Source organism: Poecile atricapillus, chromosome Z (genome assembly GCF_030490865.1).
Source record: "Poecile atricapillus isolate bPoeAtr1 chromosome Z, bPoeAtr1.hap1, whole genome shotgun sequence".
Classification (NCBI taxonomy): domain Eukaryota; kingdom Metazoa; phylum Chordata; class Aves; order Passeriformes; family Paridae; genus Poecile; species Poecile atricapillus.
In genome coordinates, this window is record NC_081289.1 from 27,161,358 (window position 1) to 27,171,834 (window position 10,477).

General features: G+C 43.6%; 1 long non-coding RNA gene across 1 annotated transcript; it reads right to left on the bottom strand.

Annotated features, from left to right (window-relative positions):
- On the bottom strand, positions 1-9,082 carry LOC131592801 (uncharacterized). The gene is made up of 5 exons (XR_009280710.1): positions 8,984-9,082; positions 8,149-8,245; positions 6,617-6,691; positions 5,860-5,934; positions 1-393 (listed from the first exon to the last, which is right to left on the bottom strand). It is a non-coding gene; the product is annotated as an uncharacterized LOC131592801 (long non-coding RNA).
- Positions 9,083-10,477: the final 1,395 nt, after the last annotated feature.

The window sequence follows — 10,477 nt, forward strand, 5'->3', positions numbered from 1 at the left end:
AAAAGTTGTCAGAGCTGCCCTGGCTTCCTTCTTTCCTTGAATTTCCACCACTGTTTTTCCCCTCGCTTGTGCTTTGGCATCAGCTGCAGTATAAGCCATACAGAGGCTTGAAGAAGACGAGGTAATTGTGCATCTCCTGGAAAGGATGAGCTTCAAGGTATTTAGTCCATGGGCACATTTGCATGCAGAATGGTGTTCAGAAGGACAGCAGAGAGAGAAACACAGACAAGTCCCAGCTCTACCTTTGTGAAAAGGCTGTGTGCAGCAAGAGGAGCTGAAAAGCTCTGCCATACCTGTGCTCTCTCAGTCTGACTCTATGGCTTTTCCAGGACATCAGACTCATCCTCCACCTCAGCTTTCTTGTTGGCCAGCCCAGGAAAGCAACACAAACATCTGAAACACAGGTTTAGAAGTGATTACTCAGAGCTTACTACACTTTGGATCAGAAAAGTGCAGGGCAAGCACTTTTATTTATTTATGTCCTAGACATGTATGGTAATTACTCAGTGCTTGTGTGTTTGGGTGGCTTTCTAAGTTTGAAAAAAACCCAGACTGCCACGAATCAGTCAGCAGTAAAGATGTCTCAAGAAGACGAGCTGAGGTAGGGAAGTTTCTGTAGTGAGTCACGGCAAGATCACAAGTAATTTGTCAGTAAGCTCCTGTCTTCATCCTTGGCTGTCCAAGACATTTCCCATCCCATTGGGTGGCCTCCAGGCAGTTGTGTGCTGCTGGTGCCAGTACCCAACATTCCTGCACATGGTCCCTGTCCTCACCTGTCTTCTGTGAGCAGCAGTGCACAGGTCTTCCTGCACGCCTTTGTGCACATCTTTTTTCCTCAGCAAAAATCTACTCTTTGGGGTATCTTTCAAGTATTATCCAGAATGTAAGAGAGATACATGTTGGGGCTGAAATGTAAGCTCTTCCTTTAGCAAGCTATACTGTTTTGATACAAGGAAAACAAAAAAATCAATTTGCTCCCCCTCCTTCTGCACACACATTGTTAGAAACATAGACTAAATTAATTGCAGGAAAATCAGGCACCAGGGGGTAGAGAAAAAAATCCAAAGCCTTGTAGTACAAATCTAACAACATTTCATGTTCTCTGGGGTTTTCACTTCCAGTGATTCTGAATCAAGGTTTCAATCACACAATTTAATGTGAATTTTTATTCTGCTCATTCCATGCTGGGGACATGCACTTGACCTCTGTGAAAGTACACTTTAAGGCTTCAATGCATCAGTGCTTTTTGAATCTCAGGTATGAGTAGGCCCCCAAAATAATTTCTCTCTTTTGTGCTCTAACTACAAGCTTTTTCTTCCTTTCTTCTCTCTGGGTCTGGATTAACAAATAGACACTATCCATCTGTGCCAAGGTCCCAGCTCCTGGGCGAGGTGATGAAATTGAAATTTCAGCTTCAGGAGCTGAGATTATTTCTTTTAATAAATTAAACATTCAGTCTTTCATCATACTGAGAGGAAATTTGAAAACATCACCTACAAGACGTTGGTTGAAGTCTGTGGAGATGCTGGAGCTGTAGATCAAACAAGAGATGCACTGCACCATGCATCTCAACCAGGACTTAATGAGAAGGGTTGTTTCTACAAGGGCTTCTTCCTGGTTTATGGCTGGGGTGGCCTTTCACTGGCCTATAAATCTTGCTGCTGGGTTAAAAGATTTGGCAGGGGTCTCTCTTACTCCCAGAGGTGTGGAAGTCTCACAGCCCAATGACACCATACCAAAGATAGGGGACATTTGACATCATACCGAGGGTGGGAGACTCCCCACCACTGAATTGACAGCAGAGGGTATTTTGGATCGCCTTCAGAGGTCATTTGAAGGTTAGAAGATTGCAGAGTGCATCTGGCTGCTGGCACAGAGCAGTGACCTCTGCAAATGTGCAGTGTTGTCCCTGGGGGCTCCTGCTGCAGCCTCTTTTGCAGGACTGGTTCCAGGATAGGAGGTCCTGACAATCTTTGGAAGCACCTGCTTCCCACCAGGAGTGCTGTGATCACTGCAATCTCTACCTGTTTGTTTCTGGGGGTGAATTTTTCCACTTCAGTGACTGAGGTGGTAGAGCAGGGAGCAAAATGATGTGATAAAGGTCTCCAGGTGCTTGTGAGCAAAATGCCTGTCTTCGAAAATGGATCCACCAATATTTTATGTAACCAAACATTTTAAAACACATGATGCTGAATTTTCTCTGTAGATCTTCTCTATAGGATTATCTTCCTCTCAGAGCATGTTGGAGCCTGGATGTGTCAGTCCCCTGGCCCATGGAGCTTTGCTGAGAGGACAATTATTTTCTCAGCTCTGAGTGAGAAGCCTTGTCAGGTAAAACTGCAGCAAGGAGTAGCAAAATTCTGATCACTTGTTTTGCCATTAGTGTGTGCACCTTCTCCAACAGAAAGATTTCACAGCCATCACTCAGGCACTTTCAACCGCTATACCATACCGGTAGATTGTTCTGGCTTTTCTATAATAAAGGAGCTCACTTTGGATCCTGCTGATTTCAAGTATTTACTTCCTCTATCTTCTTTTTTTGTTTGTTTGTTTGTTTGTTTGGGGATTTTCCCTTGAGAAAGCAAAAGTAATTTGCCTGTTCTTGCAAGATCTGTTTTGCCCGCTCCCTTTCCCAGGACTGACGCATGGCTGCTGGGATCAGGAGGTGACTAAGGGCTTTGCTGCAGCCGAACACCGAGCAGAGAGCCCTTTGCAAAGTTGTGTGTTATATAGCGGGAAATGCTAAATATGACGAAACAGTTTCAGGGCTCAGCGTTTCAGCAGCCGATTACTCCCAGTCCAGGATGAATCACCCTGGAGCTGCTGCAACCTCAGGCAGGTGCTGCCTCCAGGAGCCCTCCCACGACCTTCCCCATGGCCTTTCCCATCCCCTCACAATGTTTTATCCAGCAGCAGCAGCAGCCACACAGGCACTTTTCTCACTCAGCATTCCTCTCCCCTCATTTCCAGCATGATGGCTGGAGCCTGTCTGGCATGCTGGGACATCGCCATGGACCTACTAGACAGCATCAGCAAAACAAGAGAGGGAACCTCTAGCTGGGATGTTTTAGGGTCTCTCAACCATCTCTGGGTTTCCCTGAGCCTGTGCGATTTCCTGAGAGCAGAATCCGCTGCTGTTGGATATACTTCATTCTCTGGAGAGGCAGAGGGATTCAACAATCTTAACAGCAATAAATACCAGCTGGAGTAAAAGTGGCTGTAGGGTCAGCTTCACTCAGAGAAACACAGAAACCACGATCACAGGGTAGGGGTGATCTTGAGAGGGAGTTTATAATCCCAGTGAGTTCAGCAATCTGTTAGCATGCTGCCCACATCACTGGCTGCTGTCCGGTCCTGGGGTTTAAGATATCCATGCAGTGTTTCTGAGGAGCTCAGGATCCCAGCTCATCCCTGCTTTTTCCTGATTGCATAAATGACCCCAAAACAACACACCTCTCTTGGGGTCATGAGGGGCTGAACATGCTCATCGCCGGGTCTCCCACTGGCAGTATTCTGAAGATGACTTCCCTGCTTAGCATAGGTGCTGCCAAACAATACAGCTGGGAGATGTGTCCTCCTCTGCTTTGCTTTCTGGATCCCCAGGGCTCTTCCTTGTCCCACTGTGCCATGAAAACTGGGATTAGTATCAGCTGCAGAGCCTGTACCACCCAGAGGCATCACCATCCACTTCTGGATATCCTGCTCACACCACTCTGGGACCTACTTGTAGCTCCAGAAAACAGACACTTGAGCAGCTGCTGCAGGGTAAGCTTGTGACTCAGTCCAGTTAAATGGTGGTTTGTGATTGAGCTGGAAACTGAAAGTAGGTCTATCAGCAAAGTTGGGTGACCAGAAGATGGTTGGCTTCATAGTTGGAGACAGGTTATATAAAAAAAGAAATAAAAAAAACCACCAGTGATGTGATCTTTGATTGTTTTGTCCTGAATTCAGTTGATGTTCTTTCAACTCCCTAAGATGAAAATACAGTAAAACAGGGTTTTTTCAGCCTCCTTTTCTTTGTAGCAAAAGATAAGATTGAGCCAAGGTACTGAGCTCTGCCATGAGATCCTGGGTGCAAACCTGGCCCTCCATTCCTTGCCTCAGGTCTCTTCCCATTGCCACACCAAGGGTTAGATGAAAAAGAAAGGTTCTTTCCAAACGGACTCAACAGAACAGATTCCCAGTGTTTTGGTTCTGTACATAAAACTGAAAGGTTTATCTAAACCTGCTGTTGAGATACCCTGTGCCATTTAAGCACATTTATTAAGGAACGCTGCTGTGTTTTAGAACACCAAATCTAAGGGCATCCTGTCATGCTGTATAAGTAAGAACATTAGGATATCTAAAAAGAAAGTGGTTTATTTTGACAATCCAGAATGAACGAACGCTAGTAACCAAACTACATGAAAACACAACGAAAACCATAGTCCTTATTTTCTGTACATGAAAGCATTCAGTTTTTCTCCCCAATAATCTCTTGACTTCATGTCTGTACATTTTTATTATTAGTCATGTGGCAGCTCTTTTTAAACTACATTTTGAGAAATAAGATTTCCTCACTGATATCTCAAACCTTCAGAGCAAACCATGAGTTCCCAACCAAAGAGCTCTTCCCACGTCAGCACAAGATGCAAAATTTTGAAATGCAACATATGTAATGAGAGGTATTTAAATTCCTTTGAAAGAAAATAACTCCCCAAAATATTACTGTCAATAGTGCAGAAGCACTAACATTTGTCAAAGCTGAATAGATCTTCACTCCCGTGGAAGAGAGGTCTGAGCAGGTGGAAGAATATGCAGAAGGCAAGGAATAAAAACTCTCTCTGACAAACATAGGCAGAAGTCCTGAAGAGGGGTGGGCCAAGGTGTGATCCTTCATTAAAATAATTGTCAAGTCAGAAATGCTATGACCTGGCAGGTAAAAGCTTTAGCTTATAAGCTGGGAGAAGTGACCACCAGGGTTTGAAATGTCCCTTGGTGATAAGCAGGTGAGCAAAGGTGGGTGTATTTACCATGTGCACACTCCAAGGCTTCACCATCATTGCTCCTCTGTTTCATTCATCCCCTAGTTGAGTTGGGAGCACCAAGAAGATCTTCCTGGGCTACCCACAGGTCTGCTCCAGGGAAAAATTGCCTTGTGGCCCTAAGGGTTCTGGTCCCCTGAGAATCGGGGCAGGAGAACATGTGGGCAGCTGTGCTGCTCCTCTCAGTGCCACAGCCACCCCAGCTGGATCATGGGGAGCAATGTGGTGAGTTTTGCATCCAAAGCAGGGGGTGAAGTAAAAAATTTTCTTTCTCTCTGATGTTCTCAGAGCAGTATGACAATGACATGAAATTAATATAAAATCAAGAAAAAGTCTATTTTAATTATTAAAAAAAGAAACAAGTGCAACAGTGAACCACATAGGTTTCTGGAAGTTTTTCCTCACAGTGTATCTATTGTTTCTCTCTCGAATTCAAAACCACCCACTAGTGAATTTGAATGAAAATCACTGAAAATATAAAAGCTTCAGAAGCGTTTCTGATTGAGAGAGGTGGACAACAAACAGATCATAAAGCTGCACACAGTCTCCATAGTGACGGGGCTTCCAAAAGGACACAGGAGAGCCTCAGCCTTCAGGAGCATCACCAACCTCCACCACACCAGGAGAAGCAGGAGCATCCCAAAAGGGACGCTGGGAGTTGTTATTCAAAGGAAGGATGTCCCTTCAGGGAGACAGGTGGGAGGCTGTGCAGACAGAGTCCTTCCTGCTGGCCCTCTTAACAAAAGAATCACTGAGCAGATGTGGAATTTGGGATTTTGGGAAGAGACCTTCAGAAACATGGCCTTAGGACAGCTATTGAGTTGTCTGGACTTACCTCAAGCAGTGGATGGGAGGTGATCTCAGGGTCTTTAGCAGCCCAAATTTCTATTTGAGACTGAGTCCTGAAGAACTTTAAAAAAAAAATTAAAAAACAACAGAGGCCAGAAATCAACCAGCTTGGCTCCAAAAAATCTTCCCTGTCATGCACTGATTAAAAAAAGAGCACTGAACACTCCTGAGTCCAGCATGGGAGGCCATGCACGCAAGATTTCATCTCATATGGAAAAAAACAAGATGAGTAAGGGAAAGGATTTCTCTGCTACCCAATAAATAGCAAAAGCTATTGATAAATACTTTCAGTAAAGTCAAAGTCCTTAATACTCTTTTTATTATCAGCCTACAGTGAATATATTGCTGCCGAACAGGCAGCCAAGACAGGGAATGAGAAGCAAGCTGGAAGGAAAGAAGTGGTTAGAGAGCACACAGATGAGGTAAATGTTTTCAATTTCACTGTGCAGGAGCAATTTCACCCAGCACTAGTTGACAGTGGTGGTTAATTTGGGGAGTTAGTGATAGATATGCCAGGACCCCCCAAGTTTAAAAGGCCAAAGGAGTTCCTATGAAGAGAAAAGGGAAGACAAGTGAAGCCAAGGTAATTGTAGACCAGTCAGCCTAGCTGTAACTCTTTAGAACAAATAATGAATTTATTTGTAAACATCCAGGAGATAACAATGAGATGACAAGCAGCCAACTGGATTAGTCAAGACCAAGCTATACCACACCAACCAGCTTTCCTCCCGAAGCAGACTAACCTGGAAGTTAGAAACTCCAGAGGTGAAGCAGCTCAGCTCCAGACAGGCTGTGGCCCATTCTCATGCAATGTCCTGCTAAACCAGGAAGAAGAGCACACTTGATAAAATTAGTGGAGGGCTAGTGGCAAAGCCCTGTGCTATTCTGGACTTTAAAGGTGATTTATTTTCCAAATGAAAGGCTGGACCAAGTGAGGGTGAGCCAGGATCTGTCCTGGACACAGGCCTGTACATGACTTTCATGTAAATTATTTGCCTGAAAGATTAGGTTGATTAAACCTGCAGATGACCCAAAGCTGTGTCATGTTGCAAGTAACAGAGATAACTCTCCCTAAAAATAATACAAAAGAAGCTTTATAAAATAAAATAAGATATTCAAATTTCAGCTATGCTTACTAATAGTATCTCAGAAAGACTGAATATATATATAGATGAGATCAGTCAAAATCCTTAGCTACATATCACCCTAAATCAGGAAATTACTTTCCACCAGAGCACTGTGCAGAGCTCACCCCCTGATTTGTGCTGTCTCTGCAAAAGGAGAGCCACAGCATCTTTTATTTTACTCTTTATTTTTTTTATTTTTAAGGCCCACATATTGCCTCAGGCATGCTATAATTCACATTGGTGACAAAGAAATTTGAAAGCCTTCCACCACATTACCAGCAAGCCTGGGGCCTCCATGAACTGGGAATTCAAATACATTTTGACCCTTGCTTGGACTGGACATTGTGGGATGATAATAGACCCAAAGTAGAGTCAATACTGAGAAAACTTTAATGGTAAAATACTAATTAATGTAACAGTGTTTTGTAGGTTTAGATCAGAAGCCATGAGAGTAACAGAAAAAAATTCCCCAAGTTAGCACCCCAATAGTTTTCCATTAAGAAATTCACAATATTTTAACTGTACAAGGAAACTGTACCAAGGAGCTGTGTGCTGAGCAGGATACCCAGCATTTTTCTGGAAGTTGGGAGATTTCCACCAACAGCATGTAATACTCCCTTTACCTCTGCTGCAAGAAAAACTTCCCCTTTACTGGCAAGGCTTCCACCTACACATCTGTATTTTATATTACAGATATATGATCAAAACTGATCAGGCAAATTTAAAGGTCACTTGCTAGTGGGACTTCCCGACACAGCTTATGAGGGACCTGGATGACAGATACCATCCAGACCACCAGGGTTTATAACTGGCCTGACAGCCCTGCAGTGTGAACCCAAGGCTGGTTTAAGTAGAAGTTGTACCTGTACAAATGCTAATGATAACGATAAGAGAAACGTGATTCTTTTGTATCATCCACTACCCAAAATAAAAACATGAACATGCTGCCTTAGCTGCAGAGGAAGATGAGCTAGACTTGAGGGAAGGATCTCATGGGGCCGGGCAGGCTGCAGCCTGTTCTGGGGCCACATCAGACTCCAGGCTGTGTGCCCAGAGGAAGCCTTTAGTGTTGTGCTTGGTGTAATGAAGAAATATGGAAGTGAATTAAACCCTCCAAGGAATGATGAAATTACATTGTTTATTTTTACCTTTGTTTTAATGAATCGATTCCATCTCTTCTTGGTTTTCTATTGGTATGAATGGGTGACCAGGTGTGCTTGTGGGAAAAATCCCCTTGGAGGAATACTGGAACAAAGTAGTAAATTAGTTAAGATGGCAGGTTTTGGAGCTGAAAACAAGATTATTCAGAAGTAGCCAGGGTTACCTAACTACCCCTTCTGCTTTGGCAGTGGAGAAAAACTGGGCCACTTGCGAAACAGGGTGTATATATAGACAATAAATGTTAATATATTTTAAAGTAAAATTAAGGTTTAAGATGTGTTAAAGGAAAGTTACCGTGGTGATGCCTGTCACGTTACATCCCCAAACACAGTGAAAACAAGATTACCATATGACCTGGGTCATACAGCTTGGCAAAAAATCCAAAGAAGACTGGCTATCCCCCTTTGAAGCAAGAGAGATATCTCCTTCAATATCATTATATCTTTCAAAGGCCTATGTTCTTCACTGCTGGAAAGCTCACTGGGGTTTTAGCCTGAAAAGACTCTGCCTCGTCGTTGAAATCTTCCTAGACAAGATTAAAATCTAAGTAATACCTTCAGTGGCAACCTCACAAGTCATTTTGATAGATATACAACCTGCTGATCAACCATTTGAATCTACTGATTTATTGATTTGATCTTAATCATGATCTCAGTGTGATCACTTAATTGATCTGCCTTTAATTAGCTTAGTAGAAATAATGAATTAATCTAGTGATATCCTTGCTCAGGTGTTCCTTCATGTGTTCATCCTTTTTAATCAGCTCTGCAGGGAATATACAAGGTAGGTTTACACTATTAAATAGTCACCGGGGTCACAAACCTGAGGGCAGGAGTAAATTTGGGTAGGGCATATGCCAGCAGCTCAGCTCTGCATCTCTCCAGCCAAGACCTCATACACTCTGTGAATAAACTCATCTCCAGCCATGTTTGGTCTCCCAAAGATTCCCATATTGCTGAATGAAGGGCAAGGAGGGCTTTGTCTCAGAAGCAGTCAAACATTTCAAGGATATCTTTCTCCGTGGTTCACAACCAAAGAGGAGTGAACAAGGCATCCTGGACCTCACAGTGGATTATTTATCCTCCCTTAGCCTTCAGTCATGAGCACAGAAAGCTCTGACTCTTTTGAATCCTTAGGGAAAAAGTTGTGACTGAATTAAACTGAAAGAGAAGGTAAGATTTTGAACTGTAAGATTTTGAATAATACAGTAATGGGGAGACAAGCATCCCATTCTATTGGGTTTTTTTTTTGCATTGTCACTGTTCTTGGATACCAGGAGAGATCACACACTCCTGTGGGATAGGTAACACACAAAAACAAGTCTCGATGGACTTTTACGTGAGGTGGATGGGTGGTAGAAGGAAATGAACAGTTGAAATCACACAAAATCACTCAGTATTTACACCTAGATGGTTAAAATTTGAGCAGAAGAGCTGAGACTTCATGCTTGTCAAATGATGTGAGTGAACAGAGAAGGCACTGGGCTGATGCCCATGGAGTAACCCACTATCAGAGCATGAGCTCCCAGTGCCCAGGCAACTCTTCTTTCAGGACTGATGCCTTCAAATTCAGGTCAAATGCATAACCACAACAGAATGAGCAGGGAAAAAAAAGAAAAAGAAAAAGAAAAAAAAGCTCACATAAGCTCATATTACCAGCTCTGAGTGGGTAAGGGATGCAGCTTTCAGTTAGCTAATTTTGTTCTTTACGGATATTGCTGTTAGCTTTGTAAGAAAATCAGAAGGCATCATCTGAACTGGCTTAGAAATTACAAACAAGCATTTTAATTTTTATTTAAACTGGAGAAGCTGTTAGAGGCCTGTTTTGAAGCCAGTTTAAGTCCATGGAAGGATTTAATCGGGCTTTGTTTGCAGGCGTGGCGGCAGCCTCTTTTAAAGTCATTCCTTTGCTTATAATCAAGCCTTGCCCTCGTCAGATTTTAACCACTTCTTCCTAGGTTAGGCACCGGCATGGGCTGCAGTCGCATACCGCTCGTGTGGAGCTGGCGCTCGAAGCCAGGCTGCTTCACCGTTTCCACTGCCGACTGTTTGCAAACGCGGGAGAGGAGCTGGGAATGAGCAGAGCAATGCAGAGTCGGGGAGGGAGGGGTTTGGTGGCTGGGCTGGAGTTAGTCACCGCAGACTTCCATTTCCAGATCGTGAGGAAGGACTCAAGCCATTTTAGGCATTTTCTTGGACTTCCTTCTCGGCTTTTAATTGAAATACCCAGGAGGGATGGAGGAATCCACGGGCCCATTTTGCACCGACGTGGGATACTTCTGTGCAAGCACAGACGTGCTCCCCCTTCATATTGTAG